The sequence below is a fragment of the Hyperoodon ampullatus genome (assembly GCF_949752795.1).
Source record: "Hyperoodon ampullatus genome assembly, chromosome: 8".
NCBI classification, from domain to species: Eukaryota; Metazoa; Chordata; class Mammalia; order Artiodactyla; family Ziphiidae; genus Hyperoodon; species Hyperoodon ampullatus.
In genome coordinates this window covers 50,086,741-50,103,765 of record NC_136921.1, presented here as the reverse complement: position 1 = coordinate 50,103,765, position 17,025 = coordinate 50,086,741, and the positions used below count along the sequence as shown (strand labels likewise).

At 36.0% G+C, this 17,025-nt stretch overlaps 1 protein-coding gene across 1 annotated transcript in view; it reads left to right on the top strand.

Annotated features, from left to right (window-relative positions):
* ZNF804A (zinc finger protein 804A) overlaps positions 1-17,025 on the top strand; it is a gene marked incomplete at both ends in the record, with an annotated part of 288,083 nt that overhangs the window by 232,152 nt on the left and 38,906 nt on the right. The window lies entirely within an intron of this gene.

The window sequence follows — 17,025 nt, the reverse complement described above, 5'->3', positions numbered from 1 at the left end:
CATTACCCTCTGCTTACATATGTCACTGATTAATGCTGAGTAAATTTAATGATCTGCCCTTGCCTTTCTTTTCCTGGTAGTAGATCCACAGGCACACCAGTTAATGAAAAGGTTTTGATGGAAATATCATTCCTTTTCTTACATAAAAACACATTCATATAAGTATATCATTGCTTGATTTGAACATTAAATCCATCAGGAAATAGTATTGATTTCATTCTATGGTAACTTGCATGTGTTTTATAAAAAGATTCTGGAATGCTGCTCCCGATGTGGTAACTCTAAGAAAGTTGTTCCTCTGATTTTTCCTAATATCTTCCTGTATTCCTTACAAGAGTGCAAAGAAGGAGTGTTATTTTATCATCAAGGTATTAAAATGCATTTATAATTTCTTTTTGGCTTCACTCATGAATAAACATTTCCTATTAGCAACTAAAAACAAACATGTGTATGTTTTATGGTGTAAACTAGGTATTTGGAAATGTGTGTGTGTATGTATACGTGTATTTTAAGATTATCTTAACAGCTACATCTTAATGTCCTTTGCCAAAGAATGCTTTGTTCAACCATAGATTGTCTGGAGGATCAAATTAACTTAGATTATCAGAGGACCTTTCCATTTCCATATTCTGAATGAAGTTAAGATACTATATACTGTACACAGATAAGTTAAGGGAATTCAGGATAAATTTGGTTTGTTCTTTTGAAGGTCTGGTCAGTTGATACTATCAGGGACATCAGGCTCTGGAGACAGACTATCTAAATGGCCATGAATTCTGGTAAATAACAGAGCCTTAACTGATTAATTTAACATGAGACTATGTTACAGTAGCTGAAAGTACTTTAAATCTATATGATCGTTGTATTCCCTCTCCATAGGATTGTGGCACATGTTTGAGACTGTCTTCCTAAAGAATGCACTCCCTTTTCTGAACAGACATTTTGTCCCAATGACAGTTAGCACTGTTTTTACCACAGGATTCCCAAACCTTGGCCACTTCGAATTAAGTAGAGGGGAACAAAATTTGGAGGTGGGCAATTCAGATATTTTTCTCCTGAGAACTGGAACCAAGGTAAACAAACAAAATACAAACCAAAAAAAACGTATCACACAAGACCTTCAAGATGGCAGAGGAGTAAGACGTGGAGATCCCCTCCCCCCCAACAAATACATCAGAAATACATCTACATGTGGAACAACTCCTACAGAACACCTACTGAACACTGGCAGAAGACCTCAGACCTCCCAAAAGGCAAGAAACTCCCCACGTACCTGGGTAGGGCAAAAGAAAGAAGAAAAAACAGAAACAAAAGAATAGGGACGGGACCTGCACCAGTGAGAGGGAGCTGAGAAGGGGTAAAGTTTCCATACACTAGGAAGCCCCTTCACTGCTGGAGATGGGGGTTGGTGCTGGGGAAGCTTTGGAGCCATGGAGGAGATCTCAGCAACAGGGGTACAGATGGCAAAGTGGAGAGATTCCCCCACAGAGGATTGGTGCCGAACACCACTCATCAACCTGAGAGGCTTGTCTGCTCACCCGCCTGGGTGGGTGGGGGCTGGTAGCTGAGGCTCAGACTTCGGAGGTCAGATCCCAGAGAGAGGACTGGGGTTGGCTGCGTGAACACAGCCTGAAGAGGGCTGGTGCACCACAACTAGCCGGGAGGGAGTCCAGGAAAAGTCTGGAACTGCCTAAGAGGCAAGAAGCCATTGTTTCAGGGTGCACAAGGAGAGGAGATTCAGAGCAATGCCTAAACGAGCTCCAGAGACGGGCGTGAGCCATGGCTATCAGCGTGGATACCAGAGACGGACATGAAACGCTAAGGCTGCTGCTGCAGCCACCAAGAAACCTGTGTGCAAGCACAGGTCATTATCCACACCTACCCACCCAGGAGCCTGTTCAGCCCACCACTGCCAGGGTCCCGTGATCCAGAGAGGGCTTCCCCGGGAGAACACACAGCACTGCTCAGGCTAGTGCAACGTCACATTGGCCTCTGCCACCACAGGCTCGCCCTGCATTTTGTACCCCTCCCTCCGCCCAGCCTGAGTGAGCAGAGCCCCCTAGTCAGCTGCTATTTTAAACCCATCCTGTCTGAGCGAAGAACAGACGCCCACAAGCGACCAACCTGCAGAGGCAGGGCCAAATCCAAAGCTCAACACCAGGAGCTGTGCGAACAAAGAAGAGAAAGGGAAATTTCTCCGAGCAGCCTCAGGAACAGAGGATTAAATCTCCACAGTCATCTTGATGTACCCTGCATTTGTGGAATACCCGAATATACAACGAATCATCCCAAAATTGAGGTGGTGGATTTTGGGAGCAACTGTAGATTTGTGGCTTGATTTCTGTACATAATTTTTTTCTGGATTTATGTTTACCTCAGCTTAGTATTTAGAGTTTATTATCATTGGTATATTTGTTTATTGATTTGGTTGCTCTCTTCCTTTTTTTAAATATATATATATTTTTTTTTTCCTTTTTCTCTTTTTGTGAGTGTGTATGTGTATGCTTCTTTGTGTGATTTTGTCTGTATAGTTTTGCTTTTACCATTTGTCCTAGGGTTCTGACTGTCTTTTTTTTTCTTTTTTTTTTTTTAGTATTGTTTTTAATGCTTGTTATCATTGGTGGATTTGTTTTTTGGTTTGGTAACTTTCTCCTCTCTCTCTTTCTTTTTTTTTCTTTTTTCAATGACTTTTTTAAATTTTTAATAATTATTTTTATTTTTTATTTTAATAACTTTATTTTATCTTTTTCTTTCTTTCTTTCCTTCTTTCTTTCTTCCTTCCTTCCTTCCTTTTGCTCTTCCTTTCTTTTCTTTCTTTTTTTCTCCCTTTTCTTCTGAGCTGTGTGGTTGACAGGTTCTTGGTGCTCCAGCCGGGTGTCAGGCCTGTGCCTCTCAGGTGGGAGAGCCGAGTTCAGGACATTGGTCCACCAGAGACCTCCCAGCACCAAGTAATATCAAATAGTGAAAGCTCTCCCAGAGATCTCCATCTCAACGCTAAGACACAGCTCCACTCAATGAACAGCAAGCTACAGTGCTGGGCACCCTATGCCAAACAACTGCAAAGACAGGAGCACAACTCACCCATTAGCAGAGAGGCTGCCTAAAATCATAAGGTCACAGACACCCCAAAACACCACTGGACGCGGTCCTTCCCACCAGAAGGACAAGATCCAGCCTCATCCACCAGAACACAGGCACCAGTCCCCTGCACCAGGAGGGCTACACAACCCACTGAACCAACCTTACCCACTGGGGGCAGACACCAAAAACAACAGGAACTACAAACCAACAACCTGCAAAAGGGAGACCCCAAACACAGTAAGTTAAGCAAAATGAGAACACAGAGAAACACACAGCAGATGAAGGAGCAAGGTAAAAACCCACCAGACAAAACAAATGAAGAGGAAATAGGCAGTCTACCTGAAAAAGAGTTCAAAGTAATCATAGTTAAGATGACCCAAAATCTTGGAAAGAGAATGGAGAAAATACATGAAATGTTTAACAAGGACCTAGAAGAACTAAACAGCAAGCAAACAATCATGAACAACACAATAAATGAAATTTAAAATTCTCCAGAAGGAATTAATAGCAGAATAACTGAGACAGAAGAAGGGATAAGTGACCTGAAAGATAAAATAGTGGACATATCTATCACAGAGCAGAATAAAGAAAAAAGAATTGAGGACAGTCTCAGAGACCCATGGAACATTATTAAACATACCAACATTCAAATTATAGGGGTCCCAGAAGAAGAAGAGGAAAAGTAAGGGACTGAGAAAATATTTGAAGAGATTATAGTTGAAAACTTCCCTAATATGAGAAAGGAAATAGTCAAGTCCCAGAAGAACAGAGAGCCCCATACAGGATAAATCCAAGGAGAAACAGGCCAAGACAAATATTCATCAAACGATCAAAAATTAAATACAAAGAAAAAATATTAAAAGCAGTAAGGGAAAAACAACAAATAACATACAAGGGAATCTCCATAAGGCTAACAGCTGATCTTTCAGCAGAAACTCTGCAAGCCAGAAGGGAGTGGCAGGACATATTTAAAGTGATGAAAAGGAAGAACCTACAACCAAGATTACTGTACCCAGCAAGGATGTCATTTAGATTTGATGGAGAAATTAAAACCATTACAGAGAAGCAACAGCTAAGAGAATTCAGTACCACCAAACCAGCTTTACAAAAAGTGCTAAAGGAACTTCTCCAGGCAAGAAACACAAGAGAAGGAAAAGACCTACAATAACAAACCCAAAACAATCAAGAAAATGATAATAGGAACATACCTATCAATAACTGTGTTAAATGTAAATGGATTAAATGCTCCAAGCAAAAGACATAGACTGGCTGAATGGATACAAAAACAAGACCCATATATATATGCTGTCTGCAAGAGACCCACTTCAGATCTAGGGACACATACAAACTGAAAGTGAGGGGCTGGAAAAAGATATTCCATGAAAATGGAAATCAGAATACAGTTGAAGGAGCAATTCACATATCAGACAAAATAGAATTTAAAATAAAGACTATTAAAAGAGACAAAGAAGGACACTACATAATGATCAAGTGATCAATCCAAGAAGAAACTATAACAATTGCAAATATTTATGCACCCAACATAGGAGCACCTCATTACATAAGACAAATTATAACAGCCATAAAAGGGGAAATTGACAGTAACACAACAATAGTAGGAGACTTTAACACCCCACTTTCACCAATGGACAGATCATCCAAAATGAAAAAAAAAATAAGGAAACACATCTTTGAAATGACACATTAAACAAGATGGACTTAATTGATATTTATAGGACATTTCATCCAAAAACAACAGAATACACCTTCTTCTCAAGTGCTCATGGAACATTCTTCAGGATAGATCATATCTTGGGTCACACATCAAGCCTTGGTAAATTTCAGAAAAATTAAAATCGTATCAAGTATCTTTCACAATGCTATGAGAGTAGATATCAATTACAGGAAAAAATCTGTAAAAAGTACAAACACATGAAGACTAAACAATATACTACTTAATAACAAAGAGATCACTGAAGGGATCAAAGAGGAAATCAAAACATACATAGAAACAAATACAATGAAAACATGACGACCCAAACCCTATGGGATGCAGCAAAAGCAGTTCTAGGATGGAAGTTTATAGCAATACAATCCTACCTCAAGAAACAAGAAGCATCTCAAATAAACAACGTAACCTTAAACCTAAATCAATTAGAGAAAGAAGAACAAGAAAACCCCAAAGTTAGCAGAAGGAAAGAAGTCATAAAGATCAGATCAGAAATAAATGAAAAAGAAATGAAGGAAACAAGAGCAAAGATCAATAAAACTAAAAGCTGGTTCTTTGGGAAGATAAACAAAATTGATTAACCATTAGCCAGACTCATCAAGAAAAAAAGGAAGAAGACTCAAATCAATAGAATTGGAAATGAAAATGGAGAAGTAACAATTGACACTGCAGAAATACAAAGGATCATGAGAGATTACTACAAGGAACTATATGCCAATAAAATGGACAACCTTAAAGAAATGGACAAATTCTTAGAAATTCACAACCTTCCGAGACAGAACCAGGAAGAAATAGAAAATATAAAGAGACAAATCACAAGCACTGAAATTGAGACTGTGATTAAAAATCTTCCAACAAACAAAAGCCAAGGACCAGAAGGATTCACAGGCGAATTCTATCAAACATTTAGAGAAGAGCTAACAGCTATCCTTCTCAAACACTTCCAAAATATAGCAGAGGGAGGAACACTCCCAAACTCATTCTGCGACGCCACCATCACTTTGATACCAAAACCATATAATGATGTCACAAAGAAAGAAAACTACAGGCCAATAGCACTGATGAACATAGATGCAAAAATTCTCAACAAGATAGTACCAAACAGAATCTGACAGTACATTAAAAGACTCATACACCATGAGCGAGTGGGGTTTATCTCAGGAATGCAAGGATTCTTCAATATACACAAATCAATCAATATGATAAACCATATTAAAAAATTGAAGGAGAAAAACCATATGATCATCTCAATAGATGCAGAAAAAGCTTTTGACAAAATTCAACACCCATATATGATAAAAAACCTTCCAGAAAGTAAGCATAGAGGGAACTTACATCAACATAATAAAGGCCACATATGACAAGCCCACACCCAATATCATTCTCAATGGTAAAAAACTGAAACCATTTCCTCTAAGATCAGGAACAAGACAAGATTGTCCATTCTCACCACTATTATTCAACATAGTTTTGGAAGTTTTAGCCCCGGCAACCAGAGAAGAAAAAGAAATAAAAGGAATCCAAATTGGAAAAGAAGAAGTAAAGCTGTCACTGTTTGCAGATGACATGATACTATACATAGAGTATCCTAAAGATGCTACCAGAAAACTACTAAAGCTAATCAATGAATTTGGTAAAGTAGCAGGATAAAAAATTAATGCACAGAAATCTCTTGCATTCCTATGCACTAATGATGAAAAATCTGAAAGTGAAATTAAGAAACTCTCCCATTTACCATTGCAAAAATAACAATAAAATATCTAGTAATAAACCTACTTAAGGAGACAAAAGACCTGCCTGCAGAAAACTATAACACACTGATGAAAGAAATTAAAGTTGATACAAAGAGATTGAGAGATATACCATGTTCTTGGATTGGAAGAATCAACATTGTGAAAATGACTATATTACCCAAAGTAATCTACAGATTCAATGCAATCCCTATCAAACAACCACTTGCATTTTTCACAGAACTAGAGCAAAAAATTTCACAATTTGGATGGAAACACAAAAGACCCCATTTAGCCAAAGGAATCTTGATAAAGAAATATGGAGGTGGAGGAATCAGGTTCCCTGACTTCGGACTATACTACAAAGCTACAGAAGTCAAGACAGTATGGTACTGGCATAAAAACAGAAATATAGATCAATGGAACAGGATAGAAAGCCCAGAGATAAACCCATGCACATATGGTCACCTGATTTTTGTTAAAGGAGGCAAGAATATACAGTGGAGAAGAGACAGCCCCTTCAATAACTCGTGCTGGGAAAAGTGGACAGCTACAGGTAAAAGAATGAAATTAGAACACTCCCTAGCACCATGCACAAAAATAAACTTAAAATATATTAAAGATCTAAATTTAACGCCAGACACTATAATACTCTTAGAAGAAAACATAGGTAGACCACTCTATGACATAAATCACAGCAAGATCCTTTTTGACCCACCTCATAGAGAAATGGAAATAAGAAGAAAATTAAATAAATGGGACCAAATGAAACTTAAAAGCTTTTACACAGCAAAGGAAAACTTAAACAAGATGAAAAGACAACCCTCAGAATGGGAGAAAATATTTATAAATGAAGCAACTGGCAAAGGATTAATCTCCAAAATATACAATCAGCTCATGCAGTGCAATATCAAAAAAAGCAAACAAACAACCCAATGCAAAAATGGGCAGAAGACCTAAATAGACAAAGATATACAGATTACCAACAAACACATGAAAGGATGCTCAACATCACTAATCATCAGAGAAATGCAAATCAAAGCTACAATGAGGTATCACCTCAAACTGGTCAGGATGGCCATCATCAAAAAATCTACAAACAGTAAATGCTAGATAGTGTGTGGGGAAAAGGGAACCCTCTTGCACTGTTGGTGGGAATGTAAATTGATACAGCCACTATGGAGAATAGTATGTAGGTTCCTTAAAAAACTAAAAATAGAACTACCATATGACCCAGCACTCCCACTACTGGTCATATACCCTGAGAAAACCATAATTCAAAAAGAGACATGAACCACAATGTTTATTGCAGCACTGTTTACAATCGCCAGGACATGGAAGGAACCTAAGTGTCTATCAACAGATAAATGGATAAAGAAGATGTGGTAGATATATACAATGGAATATTACTGAGCCATAAAAAGAAATGAAATTGAGTTATTTATAGTGAGGTGGATGGACCTAGAGTCTGTCATACAGAGTGAAGTAAGTCAGAAAGTGAAAAACAAATACCTTATTCTAACACATATATATGGAATCTAAAAAAAAAAAAAAAAAAAAATGCTTCTGAAGAACCTAGGGGCACAACAGGAATAAAGACGCAGATGTAGAAAATGGACTTGAGTACACAGGGAGGGGGAAGGGTAAGCTGGGACAAAGTGAGAGAGTGGCATGAACATACATACACTACCAAATGTAAAATTAATAGGTGGTGGGAAGCAGCTACATAGCACAGGGAGATCAGCTCAGTGCTTTGTGACCACCTAGAGCGGTGGGATAGGGAGGGTGAGAGGGAGACACAAGAGGGAGGAGATATGGGGATATATGTATATGTATGGCTGATTCATTTTGTTTTAAAGCAGAAACTAACACAACATTGTAAAGCAATTTTACTCCATAAAGATGTTAAAAATACAAAACAAAAAAAGCCTGTCTACTCTCTGATTATGTCTGAATCTAACACTTTACATATGTAATCCTCTGCTGTGGCTAAATGCATTGAAAAGTTGAGAAAACTGGTTTGTTTAAATAGAGGACAAAATAAACACACAGAAAATGAGATCTATGTGGCCATGTGACAATTGAAGGAAACAGTATGGTAATAGGAATTTTCATTTTGAATGGCTTTCAGAAAAATAAGCAGTATTTCCTTTAACTGATATACAGATCCTTTCCTTGGATTCTGAGAGATATTTCAGCTTGGTATTAATAAATGAACTTAAAAGGAAAAAAAAACCAAACCCTAGCTTAATACTTCTTTTTACTTGTGACCTAAAAAGCAAAACAAAAATAAACTCTTAGTAAAATACTAACCTATCTCAGTAGCAAAACGTTTCTGGTCTCCTATAGAAAACGCCTACATAAGAAATATTTATACTCAAAGTCCATATAACTTAACTTTCAGTAAGAAAACCTACTTGTGATTAGGACACTTCTTGCATGGAATTAGAAAAAGACAAAGAGACCACTCGTCTCATACATTCTTTACCTCCAGAGATATGATTCTAAGGGCCACCTGATACAGGGCAAAAGGGAGTGTGGGTTACTGGTGGAATGAACCCTAGTCCTGCCACTATTTGCCTTTGGTAAAATGAGCAAAGTCTCATTTAATTCTATTGCTCATTCTTAAGAGGAATAAATGAGAGAATGCACATGAACACACTTTGCAAAGTGTAAAAAAATAGTAGAAGTTCAGTATTTAATTAGTTTTTATTTTACTATGTACTAAAATTTTTCTCCTAAAATGTTTGGGACACTGACAGCTTGCCTCTGAGACTTCCTTTATGTAGGTTTCCCCAAAGTATCTATTTTTACTTCAAAAAGCCTAATAGAGTCTGAAATGTAGACAGATAATCTTGACCTATGAGCTGTTTTGCCTGCCTCATGTATCTTTGCAAATTCGTGTATGGCAGAGTATGTGTTGCATTTGAATTCTAAGCTTCAAAGAAAAATCTGTTTCTCTCATCCACATGCTCCTTGGTAACTTCAGAATCTCTCTCGTGCTTTTATCACTAAGACTCGATAACAGAGAGTTAAAAAGAGGAGGAGACTCAGGTGTATGGAGGTGATCACGGTAGTTCACAATTTAGACTTCATTTTTGCAATATTTTCTTTTTACCTTAAAACTTGAAAGCCTTTGGATTGTAATCTTTTAATGACAAGGATTGTTTCCTTTATGTCTTCATCACTCACAACATCTAATGCAGCATTTTTCACAGTTTACACACCAAATCAATGCTTCCCATATAAATAAATGTAAAAAGGCCAGAGTCAAATTCCTTTTGAGGTTTTGTAATAAACCGCAGCTTCGAGGTAGGTAAGAGTTCCAAAAGAATAAAATTATTTATTTATAGATTTATACTTAGATGAAACTAATTGTGAGGAGAATATTATTTATGAGGATGAAATGACTAAGTTGGATGAGTATTTTGAACGCTTCCACATTCATGAGTATTTTTCTTTTATAAAGAAGTTTTACTGATTATAATATAGCAATAATTTAAATAGCATATATTTTGTGTATTCTTCAAAGTGTTTCGTATCTTTTTAACATCAATGTATTTTGGATTTGTATTGTGAGTGTTTTTTTTATGTGAGAAAATTATTAAAAGCAAATAGCACTTTTAGAACTACCTCAGAGGTTTCACTTTCACTAGGGTAACACACAAGATGCTTCAAAGGACCCTTGTACTCTAAAACAAATAGATCCTCTACAATACAGATTTTTAATTGAATTGCTGAGTTTCTAGGAAGGATGATATCTCTAAAGACCATGGGGTGAGGAAGTGTTGAGGAGTGGGAAGCTACTGCCTAAAACCTGGGCATGCAGTAATAATAAAGTACAAAATGTGGAACTGAATGAAGAGTAAATCACACTATGAGCTTTGTAGTTTGGAAATGAACCATGGTCAGTGGTTGGTAAACTTTGACTAAGACTTCTGGATTAAAATGAATATTGCCCCTAGTTCTTGACTGAAACATATACAAATTACTCTTGAAAAAAATACCAACCTTGATTTAGATTTTCCATTGAATGTGATTAACAAAATCAGGGATCATAATCAAAGATCAAAAACTCTAATCAAAGTCTCAACATTTTTTAATATTGAACTTTACAAACTGATTGCACAATTTATATGTAAGAATGAATACAATTCTAAAAAGGCAACTAAAAGTCGGAAGATTTGTCCTGCTGGATGCCAAGACTATTATATACAGCTCTATTGTCACAGACTTGGACAGATTGATTAATGGAGCAGAATCTAGAGCTGTGATGTAAAAATCCACTTATGTTTGGAAATTTGTTCAATAACAGAGACAGAAAGCATCTCAGTGGTAAAAAGGTATGTGATGATTAGTTATCTACATTTTTTTAAAAAAAGAGATTGACTCCTTCTTCACACAATAAATGAACAATCAAGCAATATCAATGTCAGATGAATTAAAGAGTTTAAAATAAAAATAAAAACTTGTAAAAATTTAGAACAGTAAAATAAAAATAAAAACTTGTAAAAATTTAGAATAGTATTGTGGAAACTATTTTTATGACCAGAGTAATACACAAGTATATGTTAAATAAGGCATTGAAAGCACAAAGCATTGTAGAAAAGATTGGTAAGTTTAACTACATCAAAAATAATATTTTATCACAAGAAATTTTCTGTAAAGAAAGTAAAACCACAAGCCAGAATTTGGGAAAATATATTTGTAATATATATACCAAGAAAGACTTTGTGTTCAGATCTTATTAAAAATATGAATTCATGAGAAAAATAAAAACAACCCAGTAGAAAACTGGAAAAAATATGATGGAAATTTACAGAAGAAGAAACACTAAAGACCCATAAATATATTACAAATTGGTCAAAAGTGAGCAATAATTTTGTACCCACCAAATTGGAAAAAATAAAATTTGATGATCTCAGATGATAATGATGTGTATCAATGGAAAATCTTACACATCATTTGTGAAAGTATGAATTGATCTGGCAACTCAGGAAAACAATCTTACAAATTTATATATCAACATACTGAAACAAAACAAAAGCCTCTTAATAATAATAGCTATGAACAACAAAATTTGAAAATAAATTGTGATGTATTCACACAATGCAAAATTATTCTGTAGTTCAAATAAACTAACTCTAGGTAAATATAACATGAAAGAATCTTAGAAATGTAATATTGATTGAACAAAAAGTTGTGAAAGAATGCACACTTTTTATTTTGTCCAGAAAAAAAACTTAATGCTATTGTTTTTAAGATTATAAACATGTGCTCTATCCCTCTTTGGGAAATGGAAAATGGTGAATATGAAACTCAAGATGGTGGTTACTTCAAGGAGTGAAGTAGGGTGATGTGATACCAAAGGATCACTTGAGTATATGAAATATGTTCTAATTCTTAAACTGGAGAATGAGGTCAGGGTTATTCAATTTAATATAATGCTTCATACAATTGCACATATAAAATACTATGGACTGAATCATTAAACAAAGAAATATCATAGTCAAACAAATATGTTCTCAAAGTCTCAAACTATTCCGTCATAGTTATAGAAGCTGTCTTAATTGCAGTGAAGTAGTAATTCAGTATTAAATGGAGAATTATAATTGAAGTTATTATTAGCTTTTCCATGTGCCATTCAAATATTTCACCATTTTATTAAGAAAGCACATCTTCCCTGTTTATCAGGATCATCTTGTTTGTTAAACTTCAACCAATATGGGAAAATAAAGTTTTCCAGGAAAAGATAAAAAAGGTAGAGATACATTTCCATTGCTCTTTCTCTCTTATTATCATTTGACCAGATGAGCCCTTAATGTTAACATAATAAGTGCATAATGTTTTATCATATTTATGTTTTTATAGAATTCTTTATTCAAAAGCCCAGAGAAGCACAGGATTTTATTAACATGCATAAAATCTAATTATATGCAGATAAGTGACAGTTTAAATGCAAATCATTATTTTAACCTACATAAACATACAAAATAATAGTTAATTTATTATTTTAAAAACAGAATTAATTTTTCATAACAGAACATACAGTATTTTAAGGATAATTATACATCCCAATATCCTACGACAGTCTCACTTTATATCCATCATCCTGGTTTAATTATTAATAGAGTCCTTATTTAAGTAATAAATAACATGGTTGCAATAGATATGTTTATTGAAAAACAGCAATATTTTTCACTACATTTTAGAAAGATGAAAATTTAAAGAAATGGCATAGTAAGCCTGATCCTTCATGTAAGTTATATATTTACCCAAATTTAGAAATGTCAAAGGGAACTTTTTTAAAAGTCTAAAAAAAATCACATACTTATATACATTTTTTGCTTGAGGAAACTATGTAAACATACATTTCATTATGTAGCAAATGGACTTAAGAGTCAAGAGACCAGACAGGCTCTATCACAAACTTCTTTTAAGGGCTAAGCTTTTTATCTTCGCCTTCCCAGAGCTCTATTTCCGCATCTATATACAGAGAGTTTAGACCAGATGACTTCATTGGCCTATCTGGGTCTAGATTTTAAGGATTCTATATCATCAAGTATAACACAGGTTAAAGCTTATGTGTTCGTCATAAATAGTCATACGTACTTCATTCTCAATTCCACATTTTCTAAGTGATTCTCTCATGTAAAAAGAGTATTAGAATCTTTTCCAGTGAAGTTGTCATTCTGAATTCTAGTCATTGAAATTATTTTTTTTTAAGTGGGAAACTCACTATCAGGAAAAATAAAAGATTTTCCTGTAAACCCTTTTAACTGTACATCTGCCCTGAACCAAAGCCACACCGTGTCTGTCTTCTCACCTGGTAGCCTATGGGCAATTCAGAGTTATTTTCACTGTAAGAGATTTGTCATGCTGATACTATGAAAAGATAGAAAAGGGAATGATTGCCTTATTGTTGCTGCCCCTCAAACATTTTGTTTTTTACTTTAACAGTTTCAGTGTGGCTGAAATATCTCCCAAAAGGCACCGAAGTGACCTTAACCCAGCAGGTCAAGATTCTGTGCTTTATGGCATGCTGTTTTGTTCTGCTCCAGAGGAAGTCACTGTCAGGCCAGATTGTTGGAATTTGCTGTCCTGCAGGGACTTGTAGTGCTATAGAAATGGAGCAGCTTTATTATCAAATTTGAACATTTCCTAATCATTTAAGCTTCTGTTCAGTAAAGTGATACTTGAGCAAGAAATCACTCCTTGATATTTGGGTGTAAATTTTCATCTGCAAAATAATATTTAAAGGTTAATAAGAAAATATGAGATACAGGTAAAGCAATTAATGATTCAGTCCATTTCAAACATCTTTCCTGGGATTTTTCCTGGGGTGTGTATTCATCTAACTGTACTGTTTTGTTGTGTTTTTTTTTTAACCATTTGGAGGATCAGAACAAGGGGAAAACTTAAAAATTTCTCCTATAGAGCATCCCCACTGCCTCAAATGACAGCTTCAAGAGAAGCACACACATATCTTCATCTTCAATGAACTGTACTGCTTTGACATTTCATATTCAAACCATGATTTGAATAGAATTAAACTGAAGGTTTTGTCCATTCTTGAGTCTGAGCCAGACTGGATAAAATATTCATTTCTAGTATCTGAACTCATGATATTGTCTTAAGCTTTCCCCAATGGAGTCAAAGTCTCCTTCCCTCCCATCTTCCAACATCTATTAGGTTGATGGCTGTCTATTGAGTCAATTAATGTTCAGGGGAAGTGAAAAATACTACAACTTTAAGCAAAGTGTTTTATTCCATGTTATCTACATATAATTATGCCAAAAAAATTAAAAAAGTAAGATACAGTAGAGAAATGCTCCTAATATGAGAGAAAGCTTTTGTATTTACGTATATTTTGGAATAAGAGGACCTTCAAGATGACAGAGGAGTAAGACGTGGAGATCACCTTCTTACCCACAAATACATCAAAAACACATCTACATGTGGAACAACTCCTACAGAACACCTACTGAACGCTGACAGAAGACTTCCCAAAAGGCAAGAAACTCCCCACGTACCTGACCATGTGGCTGACAGGGTCCTGGTGCTCCAGCCAGGTGTCAGGCCTGAGCCTCTGAGGTGGGAGAGCCAAGATCAGGACATTGGACCACCAGAGACTTCCTGGCCACATGTAATATCAATCGGTGAGAGCTCTCCCAGAGATCTCTATCTAAATGCTAAGACCCAGCTCCACTTAATGACCAGCAAGCTCCAGTGCTGGACATCCCATGCCAAACGACTAGAAACACAGGAACACAACCTCACCGATTAGCAGAGACTCTGCCTAAAATCATAATTAGTTCATAGACACCCCAAAATACACCAGCGGACGAGGTCGGGTCCACCAGAAAGACAGCATCCAGCCTCACACACCAGAATACAGGCACTAGTCCCCTGCACCAGGAGGCCTACACAGCCCACTGAACCAACCTTACTCACTGGGGGCAGACACCAAAAACCACAGGAACTACGAACCAGCAGCCTGTGAAAAGGAGACCCCAAACACAGTAAGTTAAGCAAAATGAGAAGACAAAGAAACACACAGCAGTTGAAGGAGCAAGGTAAACACCCACCAAACCAAACAAATGAAGGGGAAATAGGCAGTCTACCTGAAAAAGAAATCAGAATAATGAGAGTAAAGATGATCCAAAATCTTGGAAATAGAATGGAGAAAATACAAGAAACGTTTCACAAGGACCTAGAAGAACTAAGGGGCAAACAAACAATCAGGACAACACAATAAATGAAATTAAAAACTCTCTAGAAGGGATCAATAGCAGAATAACTGAGGCAGAAGAATGGATAAATGACCTGAAAGATAAAATAGTGGAAATAACTACTGCAGAGCAGAATTAAGAAAAAAGAAAAGAAAAGAATTGAGGACAGTCTCAGAGACCTCAGCAACTGACAAAGGATTATCTCCAAAATATACAAGCAGCTCATGCAGTGCAATATCAAAAAATCAAGCAATCCAATCCAAAAATGGGCAGAAGACCTAAATAGACAAAGAAGATATACAGATTGCCAACAAACACATGAAAGGATGCTCAACATCACTAATCATTAGAGAAATGCAAATCAAAACCATAATGAGGTATCACCTCACCTCAGTGAGAATGGCCATCATCAAAAAATCTACAAAAATAAATTCTAAAGGGAACCCTCTTGCACTGTTTGTGGGAATGTAAATTGATACAGCCACTGGGGAGAACAGTATGTAGGTTCCTTATAAAACTAAAAATAGAACTACCATAAGACCCAGCAATCCCACTACTGGGCATATTCCCTGAGAAAACCATAATTCAAAAGAGTCATGTACCACAATGTTCATTGCAGCACTATTTACAATAGCCAGGACTTGGAAGTAATGTAAGTGTCCACTGACAGATGAATGGATAAAGAAGATGTGGCACATATATACAATGGAATATTACTGAGCCATAAAAAGAAACGAAATTGAGTTATTTGTCATGAGGTGAGTGGACTTAGAGTCTTTCATACAGAGTGAAGTAAGTCAGAAAGAGAAAAACAAATACCATATGCTAATACATATATATGGAATCTAAAAAAAAAAAAGAAAGAAAGAAAGGTTCAGAAGAACCTAGGGGCAGGACAGGAGTAAAGACGCAGACGTAGAGAATGGACTTGAGGACACTGGGAGGGGAAAGGGTAACCTGGGACGAAGTGAGAGCATGGCATTGACATATATACACTACCAAATGTAAAATAGATAGCTAGTGGGAAACAGCCGTATAGCACAGGGAGATCAGCTCCATGCTTTGTGACCATCTAGAGGGGTGGGATAGGGAGGGTGGGAGGGAGATGCAAGAGGGAGGGGATATGGGGATATATATATATATAGTTGATTCACTTTTTTATACAGCAGAAACTAACACAACATTGTAAAGCACTTATACTCCAATAAAGATGTTAAAAAAAGAAAAAGAATAAAATGGACTATTACATTTAGAAGTCACCAGCTAGTACCTTAAACATGTCAATTTCAATAATCTGGATAATTTGTATAAGAACAAATTATTTCTATAGTTGCACAAATAGACAATAATGTCCTGTGGATAACTCAAAATAGCAAATAAGATGAGAGAGGCAAAAAATGTAAATATATGCATATATATTTGTATATATATGATTATTATATATATATTTCAATTTCTCTTCATTCTGCTCTTATCCAGGAATATAAATATTTGCTGTCTTGTTTATTTGAGGTTGGTATCCCTATAAGTAATTAAATCTCTATGAGCAGCTTTGACAAAGAATAATTCTGGCAATCTTTACTTCACTGAATTTTTGTAAGATTGGTTTCTTTATTATGCTCACATCTTCTGACAGCAGAACGTGGTGATGTTTGCAACCTCACCTCTAAGAAATATTTCCTTTTTTGAAATAAATGGCTCTTCCTTTTAATGCATGTTTGGATCATCTCTGCTTTTTCAAGTTGCCAAATTA